The sequence below is a fragment of the Linepithema humile genome, chromosome 4 (genome assembly GCF_040581485.1).
Source record: "Linepithema humile isolate Giens D197 chromosome 4, Lhum_UNIL_v1.0, whole genome shotgun sequence".
Classification (NCBI taxonomy): Eukaryota; Metazoa; Arthropoda; class Insecta; order Hymenoptera; family Formicidae; genus Linepithema; species Linepithema humile.
The window spans coordinates 9,940,944-9,963,222 of NC_090131.1; the positions used below are offsets into that span (position 1 = coordinate 9,940,944).

At 31.0% G+C, this 22,279-nt stretch overlaps 1 long non-coding RNA gene across 1 annotated transcript; it reads right to left on the reverse strand.

The window, feature by feature from the left end:
- Positions 1–16,083: 16,083 nt before the first annotated feature.
- On the reverse strand, positions 16,084–20,638 carry LOC136999338 (uncharacterized). Its single transcript, XR_010889702.1, has 2 exons — positions 19,121–20,638; positions 16,084–19,056 (listed from the first exon to the last, which is right to left on the reverse strand). It is a non-coding gene; the product is annotated as an uncharacterized lncRNA (long non-coding RNA).
- Between the last annotated feature and the right edge of the window lie 1,641 nt (positions 20,639–22,279).

A 22,279-nucleotide genomic window follows, 5' to 3' on the forward strand; every position in this document is an offset into this window, starting at 1 on the left:
CCTCTTTTCGCATGTTCCTGCACTCGACAATCCTTACAGCGCGCTCAATCCGCGGGGTGGCTCATTCCGTTCACGAGATATCGCTGCCACCTTAACCAGCATGCCGAATATCAGGCTAAAAGTCGTCCGATCATTCGTCGCTGCGTTCTTTTGTTCGCTATACCGGCGCACGCTCTATACCGTTTGCACCCCCTTAGTCGTCATCTCGTCGAATATCGGTCTAGCAGAATCCACCGTTTGACTCCGTCGTTCTTTTGTTCTCCCATACTTGCCCGCTCACAGGTCGTAGTTCTATCATCCCCCGCTCGACACCTTGGCGATGTTTGTTTACATTTCCCATACCTGCCAGAGAGTCCGGGGTACCTCATATAGACGCGGCCCCACCATAAATACGCTCCTTCACGAGGCGACTGTGTGACGTCGTTTGTTTTGATGCCCCATACCTGCCAGAGAGTACGGGGTACCTCATGTAGACGCGGCCCCACCATAAATACGACCCTTCGCGAGGCGACTGTGTGACGTCGTTTGTTTTGACGTCCCATACCTGCCAGAGAGTCCGGGGTACCTCATGTAGACGCGGCTCCACCATAAATACGTCCCTTCCCTTCACGGACTAGAGGCGACTGTGTGACGTCGTTTGTTTTGATGCCCCATACCTGCCTGAGAGTCCGGGGTACCTCATGTAGACGCGGCTCCACCATAAATACGTCCCTTCCCTTCACGGACTAGAGGCGACTGTGTGACGTCGTTTGTTTTGATGCCCCATACCTGCCAGGTCCCATACCTGCCAGGCCCCATAGCTATAAATACGACCCTACGACTTATTTCATTTGATCTATAGGTAGCCATGCGGACTAGGACCAGGACTAGAAACCCAGCGATCCAGGTTCGAACCCGGTTTGGATTTTCTCAATTCGGAAAAAAATAAAAAGTTTACGTCATCCCGCGCCTGCCATAAATACGACCCTACGACTTATTTCATTAGATCTATAGGTAGCCCAGCAGACTAGGACCAGGACTAGAAATCCAGCGATCCAGGTTCGAACCCCGTTTGGATTTTCTCAATTCGGAAAAATAAAAATTTCCGCCATCTTGTCAACATCCGCCATCTTGTTTACCCGTAGCCGCCATCTTTTTTTCCCACCCGTCAGAGAGGAGTGGGGGAATGTTTTGGCGCCAGACCCACCGCGGGGGGCCTAGACGGGTAGGTGGTGGGGGTTTGTTGTGACGGCCCATACCTGCCAACATACTACTTACCGTGCAGATGTGTCTAATTAATAGTGATAATTTGTAACAAATTAAAGCTATAGCCCTCCCCGAAACTCTTTCCTAGCTACGCCACTGTTGGATATATTTATATCATTTAAAGAAACATTTCTTATTTTTATAAACACGATTTCAAAAATATGCAAGAGTATGCTTTTAAAAAATAACTTATAAACAAAACTTACCACTGTTACGTATCCATAATTTTTGTCTTGCATCTTGCTTTGATGGAAATCTAAATAAATGTGAACCTGTAGTATATCGTCCGTTACGACAGTTTTTATAAGCACATTTATCATAAATTGTTTCCATTGTCCACTGATTATTTATTATACTTTATTTAATAAATGTTAAATATGTTTCATAAACTTTTTAAATATAAAACTAAAAAACTATATAAATTAAAGGATAAAGTTCCGATTAGCGGAACCCTCCGATTTTTTTTAAACTACACTATTTTTTGTATTTTTGCACGTTGATTACGAATATGATAATGAAAATCGCCGACAAGGTCATTTTCAAGGTCAAAACATTAAAAAATTGAAAAAATATTACTTTTTTAACATTATTTCAATAAATATTGACGTAACAAACAAATGTTTCAAATAAAAGTTGTAGTTCTTGTAAAAATACATTATTTATGTTCTATGCATTTTTTGTGTAAAACTGATAAGATAAGATAAGATAAGATAAGATTAAAAACTTTGGTAAACAGGTAGGCCTTAGCTTGCATGCGCATGCCGTTCAAGAATGTAGCGGCGTGTGTGCGTATACAATTTATGTATATTTATTAAATCTTTGCCTTGCTAAAAATCTAATGAGTCTACAATATACTAAAAATACTAGATACTGAAAAGATTAGCAAGACCCCAACGCAAGGTGTGTGCGCGCAGAAAGTTTATATGAATTAAATCTTCGCCTTACTAAAAGTATGATGAGTCTACTATATACTAAAAATTTTAAATACAGGAAAGATTAGCAAGACCCCAACGCAAGGTGTGTGCGCGCAGAAAGTTTATATGAATTAAATCTTCGCCTTACTAAAAGTATGAGTCTACAATATACTAAAAATATTAGATACTGAAAAGATTAGCAAGACCCCTACGCAAGGTGAAGAGCATATTGTGTTTGAAAGTTATTTTAAACTTCTATAATAGTGACTAGCCATGTAATAGGCGGGGGGAGGGGCAGAGCCCCTTCCCCTGCACCCCCCTCCCCGCCTGTGCCTTCTACCCCCTCGGGGGGGCTTCGACCCCCCTAACCCTTCTTTTTTCGTCCCCCCGAACCTCCCCTACCTGTTTATCAAAGTTTTTAATCTTTAACGTCAATTTTCTCGAAATTTATCAGTTTTACACAAAAAATGCATAGGACATAAATGATGTATTTTTACAAAAACTACAACTTTTATTTGAAACATTTTTTTGTTACATCAATATTTCTCGAAATAATCTCAAAAAAGTGATATTTTTTCACTTTTTCTGACCTTGTTTTGACCTTGAAAATGACCTAGTCAGCAATTTTCATTATCATATTCGTAATCAGCGCGCCAAACTACATAAAAGAGCGAAGTTTCAAAAAAATCGGAGGGTTCCGCTAATCGGAACTCCACCCAAATTAAATAACAATTAAACAGAAATAAAAGAAAATATAAAAACAATATTTTATAAAACGATAATATTGCAAAATGAGAAATGTGAAACGAAGCTGCACGGTAACACACAGATTTTCCGTTGCACATGATTATGAGCGTAGCGTATTTATCTCAATTTTTACCGAGATGCTCGCTGTTTACTTGTTTTGCTAGGACAGTGCTCGGAATTTGTTGAACATTTCAGCCGATTTCCGCGGTATATCCCTTTTTTTGTCTCCATACCGCGCTTGCTGCAGCCGCTAGGGTCAACGCCGCCGAGCGTTAGGAGCGGTACTATTTAATTATGAGTGGATTCTTCTCCCTATTTATTAAAATTTTAAAAAATTTATTAAAATTTATTAAAAATAAATTTATTATTAAATTTATTAAGTGAAAATATTTCAATAGATTTCCATGTCATCCATGAGGTACTAATGCTGACGCGTTTTTTTAAAAGTGGTTTTTTCAGTAGGTCCGCTCCACTGAAGATAAAAATGCGTCAGCATTAGTACCTCATGGATGATGTGGAAATCTATTGAAATATTTTCACTTAATAAATTTAATAATAAATTTATTTTTAATAAATTTTAATAAATTTTTTAAAATTTTAATAAATAGGGAGAAGAATCCACTCATAATTAAATAGTGCCGCTCCTAACACTTGGCGGCGTTGATCCTAGCGGCTGCAGCGAGCGCAGTGTGGAGAAGAAAGAAGGCGTATACCGCGGAAATCGGCAGAAATGTTCAACAAATTCCGAGAACTGTGCTAGGAGATTGTTTTATAAAACTATAATCTCTCTCAGGACTGTCGATGATATATATATACTGTGAGTCACAAAATTATTTGCTCAGTCGAGAATGCAACAAAGATGAATGAAATAATGAGACAACAAAGGACTTTTTGAAATTTTTTAATTTGGAAATACATAATTTACAGTTCAATATAACAGAATTGTAAAAAAATTTGGAACATTGTGGTTTATAATTACAGGAAAACAGGTTATAACAATTCTTTACACGTTTCCACGTCACAAAATTGTTCGCTTATATTGTAGAAATTATTATTTTAATAAAATTTATACTTAGTGGAATATCCTTTTTGTTTTATAGCTTCGGCAAGTCTTTTTGGCATCGATCCTATTATTTTTTTCAAATAATCGCTGTCTATTTTTTGTTATTCCTTTTGTAATCTATTTTGCAACTCAGTTTTGCTTGTAATAGAATGTTTGCGAATTTTTTCCGTAGTACTCTTCGAACTGTTTCGTGGGAAACTTCTTTTTCAGAGAAATTTTGAAGAAGTGAGTTTATTCGGGGAGCACTTATCTTCGGATTTTTTTTAACTTTCCTAACTACAAACGCTCTTCTGAGGAATTTAATAATTTCTTTCTACCACGGCCTGTTTTATTTTCTATTCGTCCTTCTTCTTCGTATCGTTTAATAACGTATCGCGCCGTCAAATAACTTTTACAAACAATACTTCCAATTTCTCTTAAAGATTTACTATTTTTTCAATAAAAAATAATTAATTTCCTAACTTCAAGATTTGTTTCTTTGCTTTTTCTGCCCATGATAATGAATTATTGAAACGAGAAGTTAAAAATTGAAATCGATGCTTACTGAATGCTTTTCTGTGTTATACTGACTATCTTAAGCAACAATCAGAAATAAATACCCATCGAAGTTAGTAGACTGCATTTGTTTTAGTCAATTCATAGCGTGAGCGAATAATTTTGTGACGTGAAATCGTGTAAAGAATTGTTATGACCTGCTTTTCTGTAATTATAAACCACAATGTTTCAAATTTTTTTTACGATTCTGTTATATTGAACTGTAAATTATGAATTTCCAAATTAAAAAATTTCAAAAAGTCCTTTGTTGTCTCATTATTTCATTCATTTTTGTTGCATATTTTTATTTATCAATCTTTTATAAATAACATTTTTAAAATAATTTTTGACAATATCTGATTTATAAAGGATTGGTAAATACACAATTTTTAAAAAGAGCAATTTTTAGGATAGTTATATTTTAAAAAATAAACAAGTATTCGATCCGACCAATATAGTTTCAAGTTTTATGACACGGTTTTTTTCAATTGATATACAATATTTGTTTTAGAAAAAATTAAAGTCTTCCAGAACAAGCACACAAAATTTTGTGTATGTGTAGTGTTAAGAATATAGAATTAGATTTTAAAACTTAATTGTTAAATGAAACTTTGTGCGGTGCACACTTGCTTGCGGCGGTTCATGACTATAGTCCTCTCAAATTATAAATAAAAAGATTATTTTTACTGTCTAGCTTGCATTCGTGTTTAATATGTATTTTTACATCTATTATAGTTTACGTGTAAACGCCCAACCCTGGCTTTTAATAGTTAAAATAAGTTATTGGTCATTACTGTATGAAATATCTATAAGAGTTTATCATCTTTTTAAATATTGACAAAAATGCAATACTTTATTTACACACGCGCACGCACACACACACACACACACACACACACACAAAATTATAGAAGTAATTTAATAAAATAATTTAAATGTACATTTTCAAATTGCACAGGTTATTGAAAATAACTCATCTTTTGCTAAATAAACTGTAAATGCAAAAATAAATGCTACAATACATGTATTTACAATACGTGTGTATTTATATTTCAAATCTGATTGATATACATAATCATGTTTTACAAGTATGCATTACCGACACTTTGTAGATATAGCACATATCGGAACCAAAAAGTCGTGGACATAGCACGGAAAAGACCCAAAAGATCGTGGACATTACCTACGGAATTCGTGGACATTGGCTACGTAGTTCAATGTGCACGTTTTGTGCACATAGAGGCGCTAGCCCACAGAAACACGAAAAATGCGGGCATGTCCACTCTCAGGCCGGTATTCATAGTCCGTTCTTATATTTAAGATTGTCTTAAGCACGGACTTATATTCGCTCTCTTCGTCACACATAGATTGTGTCTGACGAAGAGAGCGAATATAAGTTCGTGCTTAAGACGATCTTGAATATAAGCACGGACTATGAATACCGCCCTCAGTCTTCTCTCTGCTTTGGCTGCCGTCAGCTGGCGCCGTCTATCGGCTGATTTCCTTGCCGTCTTTTAGCTCTCTCTCTCTCTAGCACGGAGCATAAGTCAAGTATCGTCTGAGAGTGTCGTTAGATTCATCAATTTATTTACAATTTACAATAAACTTTCAGTAATTAGAAAACTGTTTGAAAGTTTAAGAACTGGTTATCAGTAAGTTTTAGTCCTTTTCGTAGCTACTATTGTGATCGTAGCTACTAAGTGGATGAACCATTCCAAGAGGTATGTACAATTGTACACACAGTAAATGTCTAATTCTTTTAAAATTTAATATTTAGTATCTATAACCATGAATGTTTTCTTGTGCGGAACAATTAATTTCATTTCTTTTTTTAAATAGAATAAAGCGCTCATCTGCTATGGAACTTGGGGTATCACTGTCAGCAAAAGTGAAACGAGAGAAGGTAAATTTCAACTTGGCCATGAGTTTTTTTCTAATTGCATGCCTCAAGGATTTCTTAAAGCTCGATACATGCATGCTCAGCAGACATAGAATATAACTGAGTAGATGTAACATGGGTGCATTTATGTTTGTTATATGGCAGTTATATTTAAATCTGCTGGATGGATTAATGGTTATTTGATTTTTTTTAAATTTGTTATGTTGCTTTTTTTCCAGAGTTACAGGACTATAGCTCGCTGGGCAAAAAGGGATGCGTTTTGCTTTGAACACACTCTCCAACTTTCTGATGTCTCCTCCATCTCTACTAATGAATCAGGATCAAGCAACCAGGAGATATTGGACAGTACTCCTAGTGTGTTTTCAAACTCTGAGTGTAAAACACACAACTGTACTTTTAGTACCGATACAAGAGATTCTTCAGATTCTGTGGCGAAAGAGGATGCTGCTGAAAATGGTGCCCTTCAAGAAAGTAATTGCTCAGCAGAATATTCAGTAACCTTTGAAGGAATTGATACTGAAGAGGCTATGATAGATTATTCCGGTCTTGAAGTTGAAAGTGAGAATGAAAGTACTGAGAATAATGAGTTGCTTGGTGACTTAAAAACTGTTTTCTCTTCTCCAAAGCTCTATTCTAATAGCCGAATGACTGTAGATGAGGCTGTATTAAGTTTCATCAATTTGTATGTTACTAATAACAAAACAAATGCTTGTCTGGAAGGTGACTTGAATTTTCTGACGTCTGCTTTACCACGACGTAATAGAATGCCTAAAACAGTTTTTCGATTGTTTAATTATGTTAAAAAACAGGCTCCTCCGTGTAAAGTTATTACACATTATTGCTGTAAAATATGCAAGTTTTATTATGGCACAAGTAAAAATGAATTATGTAATTCATGTAACTCTGATGTAGGCTGCATTCTTTTTTATGAGATAGACATTATTGATCAGATCCAATATTTGTTTGAGTATAAGAATTCTGTTGATGTTTTAGATAAAGCAAATCTAAATAAAAATATGAATGCAAACATAATAACTGACATCACGGATGGATCTGAGTATAAAAGAGTTAATATTGACAGAGAGCAGTATGATCTCACGCTTATGCTGAGTACTGATGGAGCTTGCATTAAAAAAAGTTCAAAGGCTGATTTATGGCCGATATCTTTCATGATAGCCGAGGTTCCACCACGTCTGAGGCGTCTTTTCATGGTGTATGTAGGGATATGGTATGCTGAATCAAAGCCAGAAATGAATACGTATCTAAGACCATTATGTTTAAAACTCCAGTCTTGCTTCAAACAAGGAGGTCTCACTTGGACCCATCTTAAGAATAACAAGACCTTTAGAAGTAAAGTAAGAGTTCCTTTGATAGTAGCTGATGCTCCAGCCGGAGCAATAATTTTAAACATGCAAAATCATAATAGCAAATATGGGTGTCAGACGTGTGAAATTAAAACGCAAAGGATAAGACAGCCTCAGCCAGGGAAGAGACATCGTCGTGTTTATAAATTTAGTCCCCATGGATGCATTATTCGAACAAAGGAGAGGATGTTTGCATTTGGAAGGCATGCCGAGATTGCTCATAAAATTATTAAGAAAGGACAGAGGTTTTACTTAGAAAATTTGTAAGTAAATTTGAAAATCTGTATGGAGAGACTGAACTTACTTATAATTTGCATCAGATTCTGCATGTAGTTTTAAATATTCGACGATGAGGTCCAGTATGGGGCAACAGTGCCTACGCTTTCGAAAGTTTTATTGGAATTCTGGCCAAAATGATTCATGGATCAAAACATGTTGGAGCAGAGATTATAAATAAAATAAAAATTTCCCAAGGAATTCAGGCCATGATAAACAAAAAGCAAATTCAGTCAGCTCATACTCCTGATAAATGTTTGGGTAAGAGTATTTATCTTATCACTTTCACTGAACATGAGAAGTATTTAATGGATTCCATAGACATCTTATTAACAGATGTTAAAGTCTTTGCCCGAGCCAAAATTAAAGGTCAGATATACACATCTCTGTTTTACAAAACTACAAAAACGATAAATTATTGTGTACGCTGCAGAGTTGCTGAAAATTCAGTTGTTTTCGGATCAATAAAGTATTTCCTTAGATCTCGGCTAAACATTCTCTTTGTACTTGAGCCGCTTGAAATTGATCAGGCTAGAATTATATTTCATCAAGAAACACGAACAAGAATTGACCACATTCTTCCAATCGCAGAAGGAGGGCCTCCTATATTGTTGCAAGTCAATCATATCATGTCAATGATGAAAGTATTTCTAGTAAATAATCACATATGTATCGTTCCAAAAGTTATTAGAAAATGTCTGCTTTAAAAACGTGAAAAGATAGTTTACATTTTCTTGCTTTCGTATATATCTATGGTAACTCAATTTACAATAAAAAATTTTTTGGAGCAATTTAACAAGGCAGCTACAATTTTTTCTGGAGCATGTCAGGATTTTCAATTTAGCTATGGACTTCTCCTGAGATTTGTCAATCTACTTGTTATCATATTGTACTAAAAAATAAGTAGTGAAATAATTAGTAGTTATATATATTTTTAATGGCTATATGTGACACAGCACATCACATAATAACTAGAGCCCAGCAGGAAAAATGTCCTATGACAATTGTATCTTAAATGTAAAAGTATATAACTTGGTAAGAGCGCTCACACAAGAATTTGTATATTTCACGTTATTCTCTTGATATAAAAAAAGTTGTTCCAAGTTACTAAACCGACAATAAATAAATACCTCTTATTAATTGAAATTTATGGTTGTTCGTTTTATTTCATGATATTTATTCCCTCACGGCCGACATATTATGATATTAGGCACCGCACGTGTGCTCTGCATGGAAGCAAAAGTTAAAGTCGTGATGCAGAGCATTAGGAAAAAAATGAATTTCTGATGCCGGACACGAAGATAATTTAGCTCGGCCAGTTTCTGTGTTAAGGCTGTTTTACAACTAAAATAAAAACAACATGTTAAATATACATATTGTTCAAATAAATCCAGTTCAATATTTTATATATAATCATATATATAATAAACTACGTGGATAAGTGCTTTATATATATGATTATATAAGTTTATATATAAACTGTAAGAAGTTATATATAATCATATATAATCATATGCATGACTGTATGAATCTTTATGTACATTTATATATAAATATATATAATGAAGGACTTAAATATAATTATATATAAAAGTCATATAAAATTATATATAATTATATGAGAGATTATATATAATTTTATATATTTCTATATTATTTTGTACAATTATATATGATTATATATGAAAAATTTTTTGCCGGGTTGTTGTGTTTTTGTTGCGCAAACATAAAGTACATAATCATACATACATCACATCATATATATATATATATATATATATATATATATATATATATATATATATATATATATATACCCATACAGCACACAAAGATTGCATACACATTGCATCAATCTTTCATCGCAATGTTGCAATATTGCAAATTCACTGCAAAATGTTGTTGCATCATTGCTGTGGGATTGCGGCAACGTTAAAATGTCCGCTTTTTGGAAGATTGTAACAAAATTTTACAGTAATATTGCAATGTAATGAATTTGCAATAATGCATTGTTATTGCAATCTTAGAATAATGTTGCATATATTTTTATTTATTTGGACATTTATCTGTCCGATTTTTGAACAATCAGTTTAATATCTGAATTCCCTGTGTTAAGGTCGTATCAGAAAAATTAAACTGATAAAAATAATTACTATGTCTTTAATCTTACTAGCCACTCTTTGCAAGTTTCATATAATCATCATGACTAAAACTTAAATACGAGATAGATTTTGCAACGCGCGTCGCATAGCGGTAAACGAACGAACTAGCGATTACCGAATATTGCTATTGCAATGTTATTGGAATGTTGCTGTCACATTCTCATGAAATATTACAATTACAGATTGCAATAATGTCTCAACAACATTGCAACTTGCAAGATTGTAACATTGCTGCAATGTAATTGCAATGTTCTGTGCTGTATGGGCAGTAAGAGTGACTTGATGAGGTCCTTTCTTAAAAATCTCTTCTTTAAATATTCCAAGCACTAATTTTCGAACTATTTGTATCACTCATAAAATGTATTTATATCTCATGTTATTTATTTTTCTCATATTATTTAGAAATACAATAAATAACATATATCTTATAAATGTAAAATAGTGTTTTTTTATTTTATTTTGTTTATATTCCTCTTTTGTATGCACGCGCGCAATAAGAAAAAGGTATAGAAACTTTTAGAAAAGTAAAATATTTCTAAATCAAGGCATTAAGTGAAATTAAGGAAAAAGTGACACAATTAGCCAGAATTTCTTGTTTATACAAAATCATATACAATTGCGTATGACTATATCTGCAATTTGCTTCTTACTTATATATGTTTATACATAATGCAAGACTTATACATAATCATATATTAGACTAACAGAGATTCATATATAATTATATATAAAATATTGTTGACATTATATATAAGTGTTACGTCTGGTCACTAGACGTGTGTAGAGAATTCTGTAATATCGACTATTAGCGCGAAATTTGAAATGTCTCCTTATTTTTTAGTCACCCTGCATTCACCGGGTTTACTAGGGATACAGGAGGTAACAATCTATCGTATGAAAAGGATATGAATAAAATCAAATAAAAATAGTTTAAATTAGCTTACCTAATTTTAATTAGGAGCAAAGCCTTATAGATACGTTTTAATAATGCAGATATTACACTGCTAAATATAAACCAAATAACTCAGTGTTTTCAACTGAACAATGCAGAGAAAAATAGTATATAGAACTTAATATGACCTAACAGTGAGTTTGCTGGAAGAAAACTGTCTCACGAGCGATGATGTACGTTGGTCCTCTTGTGGTGGGGAGTACGCCCTCAACAGTATCGCATAGATTTTTAATCGTCACATCGGCTTCTTGATACGTTGGAATATCGTTTGGCTGGAAGTTGATATGCAGCTCGTTTTTGTTTATAGAAGATAGCCGACAGATAAGATGGGTGTCTGGTAACCTTTGCTTATTTTATTCTTATCTCTTCACTTATTTGTTCAATGCATTGTTCAATTATGCAGTATTCTTATAGCTATAGTATAATTAATATTTTTATAACTAATAATACAGTTAACACTAATCATAACTTCAATCTTGCTCTTTGGATGAATTTTAGATGGACTTGTACAGATCTCTTTAATAATGTTCTGTTCATTGAATTTTACCATTGTCCGGACATCACATAAGTATGTATAAAAAGTACTTACATGTAATTCTATACTGCAGTCGCTCCATTTATTATTTATATATATATATATATATATATATATATATATATATATATATGTTTGTAATTTGTATTTTAGCGGTACCATTTCTTAAATGAAATGTATATTAACAGGACCTTTGGCTCTTAGAAGGACCGTACCGCTAATTTTTTTGATGTACCGTATATTATTGGAACTGTCTTGATAAAACCTTTCTGAATGCAATGTATTTTATCGGTACCTTCTCGAATTTTGTGTCCTCCTAATATACAAAAGATTTATTACTATTATTTTTTTTTTTTTAATATTTTATGAGGACCAGTGCATAATTGAGTATCAATAATCTTTCAAATAAAAATATAATATTCTTCATTGATTATTTTTTTATTTATTTTCTTTGTAATATTATAATCTTTATAACATTATATTCTTTTTTATTTTTATCAAGCGTGTGTGTGTACAATATATTATATACATATATAATATTCATATAATTTAAAATAATCCATACACAATTAATATTACTTAGACGCTTAATAGAGAAAAACTTAAAAAAATTGTTATTAATTTATTTAAACAATATATATAAATAATAAAAAATTTTTTATTAAAGTTTTTTTAAAGATTTTTTATGTTTAAAAAAATGAAGAATTTTTTATAATTTTTATTTTTTAATAATTAATTACAATTAATTATAATTTTCCTAAATTACAACGCATATTATTTAAACAATATTCAAAAGAAAAAATCAAAATAAAAAAATAAAAAATTATATTGTTCTCTTAAAACTTAGATGCTTTCAAGCATCATAACTGGGTATTAAAAAAAAAAAAAACAATTTATAATTTATTAAAATAAATTTTTTTGTAAGGCATAGATTGCATTTATAAAAGATCAGTACAAAAACATATCAGTACAAATATTTAATCATCATAAAGCTAGGGTAAACTCTTATTCAGTATTATATATATAAGAGACTTATAAAGAAACTAAACATAAAACAAAATGAAATATATAAAATATTTTCTATATATGCTTAAATTAGCTAAAAAATATGTATATTTAAATGATTTATCACAGCTGATGCAAATACAAAAAACATTTTTACAGATACTGTAACAATTTTAAAAGCAAAATATATAAATAATTGTTATCTTAAAAGAGTACACACTTATGAGTTCCCGGTAAAAAATTTCTCATATATAATCATGTAGCATTTAATAGAGTTATACAATATTTTACATAATTGTGTAAAAATATGTATAATTATACATGACGAAATATAAAACGTTATATATATATATATATATATAAATGGAACGACTGCAGTATAGAATTACATGTAAGTACTTTTTATACATACTTATATGTAATGTCCACAATATTTTATATATAATTATATATGAATCTCTGTTAGTCTAATATATGATTATGTATAAGTCTTGCATCATGTATAAACATATATAAGTAAGAAGCAAATTTCAGATATAGTCATACGCAATTGTATATGATTTTGTATAAACGAGAAATTCTGGCTAATTGTGTCACTTTTTCCTTAATTTCACTTAATGCCTTGATTTAAAAATATTTTACTTTTCTAAAAGTTTCTATACCTTTTTCTTATCGCGCGCGTGCATGCAAGAGAGGAATATAAACAAAATAAAATAAAAAAACACTATTTTACATTTATAAGAAATATATGTTATTTATTGTATTTCTAAATAATATGAGAAAAATAAATAACATGAGATATAAATACATTTTATGAATGATACAAATAGTTCGAAAATTAGTGCTTGGGGTATTTAAAGAAGAGATTTTTAAGAAAGGACCTCATCAAGTCACTCTTACTGCCCATACAGCACAGAACATTGCAATTACATTGCAGCAATGTTACAATCTTGCAAGTTGCAATGTAATATTGTTGAGACATTATTGCAACCTGTAATTGTAATATTTCATGAGAATGTGACAGCAACATTCCAGTAACATTGCAATAGCAATATTCGGTAATTGCTAGTTCGTTCGTTTACCGCTATGCGACGCGCGTTGCAAAATCTATCTCGTATTTAAGTTTTAGTCATGATGATTATATGAAACTTGCAAAGAGTGGCTAGTAAGATTAAAGACATAGTAATTATTTTTATCAGTTTAATTTTTCTGATACGACCTCAACACAGGGAATTCAGATATTGAACTGATTGTTCAAAAATTGGACAGATAAATGTCCGAATAAATAAAAATATATGCAACATTATTCTAAGATTGCAATAACAATGCATTATTGCAAATTCATTACATTGCAATATTACTGTAATCTTTCGTTACAATCTTCCTAAAAGCGGACATTTTAACGTTGCTGCAATCCCACAGCAATGATGCAACAACATTTTGCAGTGAATTTGCAATATTGCAACATTGCGATGAAAGATTGATGCAATGTGTATGCAATCTTTGTGTACTGTATGAGTATATATATAATAATCTTGTTTATTTAATTTATAAAGTAGGAGTATCTTCCGATTAAAGACTCAATAGTTTCTCTGTAAAAATAAGAGTTCGTTTAATTATCCTGTTTACAAAAGTATTTACATTATTTTATCATACCTGTAAAAATAAGAGAAACACCATTTAAAGCCTCTAATCCAGGTATGATATTCTATTTATAGGAGCTGATTAACAAATTATTGCACTTCACTTTCTATACTTTAACTGTTCGATCATCTGCTCCAATTCTCGCTTATCATTCTCTGTCGTCTGCTCCGTAGCGATCCCCGTCAATAAGCTTTGTCAATAACGCGGCCGATTCAAATTAAAGACAAGTAACGACGCGAGTATATGAGGTGTCGTGCTTTTCTTTACATCTCCCATCCCAAGAGAAAACAAGTGTAAGTGGTCGAACGTAGTTGTTTAGTGATTATTATCCAATGCTGGAATTAGTTTAGTAATATGGAAAAGGTTAGACTCTGTCTTCTTGTGTCCGGTGTCGATTTTATAGATTGAATTGGAGATCTTTTTGATTATTGTATACGGTCCGATTCTTAATTCGTCCAGTTTTCTTCGGTTTAGCCGATTTCCATTTTCTACGTAGACTTGGTCTCCCGCCTCCAATCTGCATTCTTTTCTCCGTAGGTCGAATCTTTCCTTATTATAATTGTGAGATTTTATTGTATTTTCCAAAGCTAGTTTTCTGTCTCTTGTTAGATCCGCATCTGTGCATCTTGATTTTAATTCGTTTGGTAAGATATTTACATTTTCACCTTCCAATAGGTATTTCGGAGCGAATTTGGTGATTGTATGTTCTGTTTCGTTGTATTTTTCCACACATTTTTGTGCGATAGTTGCCCATGCTATTTTTTTATCACTTTCATTTATTTTACATCTTATCTTATTAATTAATGTTTGGTTCAGTCTTTCGTTAAGACCGTTTGAGAAGGGCGCATCAACAGCAGTAAAAACCATTTTTATATCTTTTCCTCTCAGATATTCTTTAAAGTCCTTTGAATTTATGCCAGGATATTGATCTGTTAATATCATGTCTATGTCGTAGCCTTGAGTCACATTCTTTGTTAATTTTATAAAGTCATTGGCAGTTTGGCTTTTTGATGTCAAAATATAAGCATATCTTGTAAAATGGTCCACCAGAAGATGCAAATATTTTTTTGTTGATCGGGAACCTCCGAAACCGCCAATGGTATCAATGGATATGATTTCAAATGGGTATGTCGCTGGTCCTAAGTGTGACATTAACCCATATTTAGATTTTTTTCTGATTTGTTCTTTATACAGATATTACAGTTGTCACAAATTTTTTTTATGTTAGCAACAATGTTTTTTGCTGCATAGAATGGTGTTATTTTGTTTAACATCTGTGTTCTTCCTAAATGGCAGTAAATATTGTGGATATCTTTTATTAATGTTTTACTAAGATCTTCCGATAACAAGATTTTATCTCTTCTTTTTGATTTTTTATAGTAGATGTCTTTTTTCAATTTAAATTTATTCTTATTGTTCTGTAGATCTGTATTTGTTCTTTGGTCATTTTTTATGTCTTCTAAGTTAATTAAATTTACTACTTTTAGAACATCATCTGCGTTTTCCTCAGGTTCCAGAACTGGATTTCTACTTAAGCAATCTGCTTCTTGGTTAGATTTTCCAGGATTATATTTCACTTTAAAATTATATTGAGATAAGTAGTATGTCAAGTCTCCTAGTTCTTCATCTGTCCTGGTCTTTACGTTCATATTTTCTAACGGTTTATGGTCCGTATATACTGTGAATTCTTTTCCAATTAGCAAATGTTGCCAGTATTTTACCGCTTCTTTTATTGCCAAGCATTCCAGATATATCGCCTTTTTTTTTTTTTGTGCTTCATTCAGTTTTTTTGAAAAGAATGCTACTGGCTTACTATCTCCATTTTCATCTTCTTGTTTCAGAACAGCTCCAACTCCTTTGATGCTTGCATCTGTATGTATTTTAATTGGTAAATCTGGATCAAAAATTTTTAAAATGGGTTCCGAGCATAGTAACGACTTTATTTTTTCAAACGATTCTTGACATTCTTCCGACCAGATAAATTTCACGTCTTTCCTCAATAAATTGTGTAGTGGATCTAAAATAATTGCAATGCGTGGAACAAACTTATGATGGTAATTAATTTTACCAAGGAATTGGCGAATATTTTTGTTTGTTTGTGGAACTGGAAATTTTTTTACTGCAATTAAGTGATCTTTCAGTGGTCTGACAGAATTGTTCTCCATTATGTGCCCTAAGTATTTTACTGAGTTTTCCGCAAAAGTGCATTTAGAGAATTTTAGTCTGAATCCTTCGGTTAGTATTGCCTCTAGTAGCTTTGATAAGTGCAGTATATGTTCATCAAAAGTTTTTGAAAAAATTAGGATGTCATCTATATAGTTGACTGCAAAGTCTGACAGTTTGTATTTTCTTATGATGTTGCTTAATATCCTTTGAAAAATTGCTGGAGCCGTCTTTAATCCAAAGGGGAGGCAAGTCCATTGGAAATGCCCCTCTTGAGTTACAAATGCTGTTTTTTGTCTGTCTTGTATCTTCAAAGGAATTGACCAGAATGCTGAATTTATGTCCAAAGTAGAAAAATATCTGCACTTAACTGTTTTTACCATTATATCCTCGATCAGTGGGAAAGGTTGTGATTGAGGGACAACGATTTTGTTCAATTCTCTGAAGTCTATGCATAATCTTGACTTTTTATTATCTTCTTTTTTATATGCTAGAGTAACTGGAGCAGCGAATGGGCTGTATGATTCTTCAATCAAATTTTTCTTAAGTAGTTTTGCTATTTGTTTTTCTATCTCTCTTCTATCTTCATTTGTGCATCTATATGGACGTTTGTTGCAGTATTTATCTACCATCAAGTCAATGTGTGCTTCATAGTTTTTTACAGTGCCGATGTCATATTTATCTGTTGCAAATACTCGTTTATATTTTTCAATCAGATTATCAATTTCTGATTGTTTATCCAAATCTAAGTGGTTTATTAATATTTTAAATTCACTAGCATTTATATGCTCATTAAAATTCACTTCATATTTGTTCATCTGTTTGATTCTTCCATCCTTCATTACTTCAGAATAAGGAGGTTTTTCTTCTATCTGTCTGTCCCCTAATAAGTTAGGAATTTTGACATCATTTCTTTCTTTTAAAGTTCCAATAGTGAGGCAATTTTTATTCTCCTTTGGATTGTAATTTTGTGTGATCCTTAGATCTTCATTTTGAATTAATTTGAATTTCTTGATGCAGTCCAAACCAACCAGAAAATCATAGTTAAAATTTTCATTATCTACAACAAAGATGTTCATAGTTTCTTCAATATTATAGATTTTTATCTTCAGTTTTACTATACCATTTGTTTTCTTCACACCACTAATCGTCCTCAAGTTAGCCATTTGTAGATTATCTGTTTCTTCTTTCTTCATTTTTAGTAATCTTGAATTAATTAATGACACATTTGCTCCTGAGTCATATATTCCATAGATATCCAAATTGTCATTTACTATTAATTTGATTTTTATTAGTGGTGGTATGTCTAGTTTTTTGGATTTTCTTTATTTAGTTCTAGTTCCAGCTGTGAATTGTTTACAGTTTTTACTTGATTTATTGTTTTCTTCTCATTATCCTTGTTTCTAAACCAGCAACTTGATTCGGGATGGTAACGTTCACCTTTTCTTTCTTTTTCACATATCTTGCAAGGTTTCTTCTCTTCAACTTTTCTTTCCTTCTTCTCATAATATGCTTTTTCTTTCTTATCTAATGTTTTTGTTTTTATTAGGTGTTCTAGACCCCTTATCTCATTGAACAGATCTTCAGTTTCTTCTAGTTTGTTTCTATTAATTCTGTCAGATATATAATTAGGAAGTCCAACAGCGATTAAGTCAATCATGGTTTTTTTTTTCCAATGATTTGTTTATTTCTAATAAAAGTCTCTCCTTCTTCAGAGCATATTCTAGTAATGAGTTATTTATGTACTTAAATTCGAAAGCGTACCTCACTGGAGTCCACCCTTTATCTGCATAAGTGTCACATAAGATTTTTTTCCATTTTTCCCAATCAGAATTTAATGTATATTTCATAAGCATTGAGCTGTACCAGTCAATGCATGATCCTCCTAAAAATAATCTTAAGAGTTCAATCCTATTTATATCTCGATCTACTCCCAATCTTGTGCACTCGCTTTCAAAAGTTTCCATCCATTGTAAAACGTTAGCGTTTTTTCCGGTAAATTTTTCTATTACAAATTTTTCTGATATTTTCTTTAGATTATGGACTTCAGATTTTTGTTCATCGTTTGTTGTAGTTACTTTTTCCAAAATTTGTTGTAAAGCTTCTGCTGAAATACCCGTTACAGGTATTTGAAGTTCTTCTGTTTTCGTATTTTGTTGCTCTAACAAGATATCATTGAACTGCATATTTCCATCTTCGTCCATGTATTCTTTTAAGGTATCCTTATCTAAGGTAATCCAAACTTTTCTTGTAATACCTCTTTTTGTTAAAGTGTTTTTTACCTTTTGAAAAATTGCTGTATTTTTCACTTTTCCATGGTATGTAATATTTTGCAGTTCGATTGGCATTATAAAAATCTCATGTTCCTCTGTCTCAATTGAGGTTATAGCGATGACGTTTGTTTTATTATCAGTCGCCAGTGCTTTTACCGTAAACTCAAATCTTAGTTTTGCCATTCTTACCTTTTTTGCAAAAAATGGTGTTTTTTAATAATCTTGTTTATTTAATTTATAAAGTAGGAGTATCTTCCGATTAAAGACTCAATAGTTTCTCTGTAAAAATAAGAGTTCGTTTAATTATCCTGTTTACAAAAGTATTTACATTATTTTATCATACCTGTAAAAATAAGAGAAACCATTTAAAGCCTCTAATCCAGGTATGATATTCTATTTATAGGAGCTGATTAACAAATTATTGCACTTCACTTTCTATACTTTAACTGTTCGATCATCTGCTCCAATTCTCGCTTATCATTCTCTGTCGTCTGCTCCGTAGCGATCCCCGTCAATAAGCTTTGTCAATAACGCGGCCGATTCAAATTAAAGACAAGTAACGACGCGAGTATATGAGGTGTCGTGCTTTTCTTTACATATATATATATATATGATGTGATGTATGTATGATTATGTACTTTATGTTTGCGCAATAAAAACACAACAAAATAAAACAAGAAAATGTATATTTACTCATACACACCTTTATATAATCATATATAAATATATATATTCATATTCATTTATATATAGGTGTATCTATTTATGTATGGACAAATTCGGTATATAATTTTGTATAATTAGATATGTACTATTTTTGTCTAATTATGTATGAGAAATTTTTTACCGGGTTAGACGTTCAAAAACTTAAACATTTGTCAAAAGAAATTACAAAGAGAAAAATTTGAAATAATTTAATATTACCTAAAATTATACTTTTTCTTACTAAAATTATTGTTTTTCCCATTTTAAAAGAAGACAATACAGTATGATTTTTTTCAAATGTTATAGTTCAAAAGAAATAATACTATAATTTAACTTCAAACATTTTGTAAATAGCTCGACATTTTTTTTTAAAACTTGTAAAATTTTTTTTTTAATATTTGATTCGAAAAGCAGAACAATTTTTCCATTTTTTTACTTTGATTTATTATTTCTGCTATTGTTTTAGTAATGTACAGTAAAGTCCTCAGAAAATACTATTAAAAATCTAAGGTAAATAATTCTTTGCATTTTAGATTTATTGCATTTGAAAATCTGCAATGAGAAAAATATAAACTTAGAGCATAACGGGATAATAAGATAAATGAAAAAAGTCGACCGTTCATTGTTCTGTTTTAATAAAAGTTTGATATTAATTTATATTGAATCATTTATAATTGACAATTTTTAATTATTATAAGATTAAAAAAAAATGTAATATTTTTTAATATTATCTTTAATTAGATACTTCACATTCCACATAATTGAAACTGAAAGTTTACTACTCTAGAATACACTTGAAATATTTATTTGATTTTTTTAACAGTATTTTCTGAAGATTTTACATCTAAATATCACTGAAATAATATATTTAAAAATTATTTAAAAATTTAGCAAAAAGTATTACAAAAAACAAAGAATTATAGAAACACTTCGAAGACGTAAAAATTTTTATTTTAACGTATACAATACACTTAATGATAGAGAACTTCTTATAGAGAAGCGTTCTAAAGAAGTATCTAATAAATTATATTTCTAATTATATACTGCATACCTATCCAAAATGCAAAGCATTTATATTAAAATCTATAAGCAAACATCATTTTCAAAAATGTATTGGTCGTAAAAATAAAAACACCAGAGCGATATCAGTTTTAGGAAGAACAGTAATAGGTCGAATACATCCTGAAGCAAAAAAATTAAAAATTACATGTTTTTTTCTATTTAAAAAAAAAGATAATATAGTACGACTTATACGTTATGATGAGTTAATAATTGTCTTTGAAAATCAACAGTGTAAAAAATATAAAGCATCAGAACATCATGATAACATAATAAGACAAAAATTGAGAACATTCGGTCGCTTTCTACAAATGTTGAAAAATAAATATTCAGATTTTGTTATTCTATTTATTATCTACGATACAGCAGTGCCTGCATTGAAGCAATCACTAGATTAGCAGGTTTATTTTTATGTGGAAAATTTTAGATCTATATTTTATATGACTATCATTTTAATTTTATAAGACTATTATTTTAACATCATTACTTGGAGGTTTGATAAAGGAACTTGGAAAAATTTTAATTAATCGTTTTATTAGAAAAGAAGAATATGATAAAAAATTGCTTGCTGAAGATTTCTTAAAAGTATTTTTTGAAGATTTTGCAACATATATTATTAAAACGATATCTGAAACAATGAATCAAAATAAAAGACATATAAAGATTGTTTTGCTTTCTAAATTTATATTATTAAGCTATATCATTTTTTTGGCAAAAAAACGTCGAATAGCTTATAATTTTTTAAAAGAAGAGTTTTCTTACGAAACACTTTTCTTGGCTTATACTTACAAAAGTAATAGTAATATCAATACAAGTATTCAATTGTCGAAGAGCTAGGAAAATAAAAAGAATTCATTAAAGTCATAAAGTTTATCAAGAAATTAATTATCAAACAAATTAAATATACAAAACACTTTCAACACATGCCAAAGAGATAAAAATATGTATATTTTATATTAAGAAGTAAACTCAAGACGAATAGTTCTATTAACAGGAGAATAGAGATTGTATTGACATGATGTTAAGATATAGAAAAGCTGCAAAAGTTTCAGTAAATGATTTCTATTTATTTAGTCTACTTTCTTTTATAAAAAATAAGTATAAATATTTTTTGGCATTTGATTTGTTGCAAAAATATGCAGTGAAGTGCGATGTCGAACCCTGAGACTCCGAGTGCAACTGAGAATTATAGAAATGAGTTTCATAAATGTATGTAATCGCAAACAAAACTAAAAAAATATCGATTTGAGAGAGAAAGAGATATATACACGTGTATCCGATGATAATTGGAATCAACTCTCGTGTACAGATAGAATGGATTAAGTAGGAAAGTCCTCTATTGTTTTACACAATATTTTCATGATAATTAATAAGATAATTTAAAAAAACTCGCGAATATTAGCATAATAACAGCGAACAGAGACAGGCTATTGTTACTTGATTACTAGACACGCACGATAAAAGGTTTAGAAGAGCGTTTTACGAATGTCAACAACTTCACACAAATTGTGCATAACCTTCGCATCTTAACGATTACGTAACGTAACTAATAAGCGCTTTTTGCCGCCCTTATTATTTATTATATACTTGCATAAATCAATTAATTTTTAAAATTAATTTCTCATTTATTGCAAAACTCACAAAATGGTAGAGGACTTCCTTACTTGGTTTAACTAACCCCTACTAACTTACATGGTTCGATTATTTCGAACACTTGTATATAATTATTATTATAATA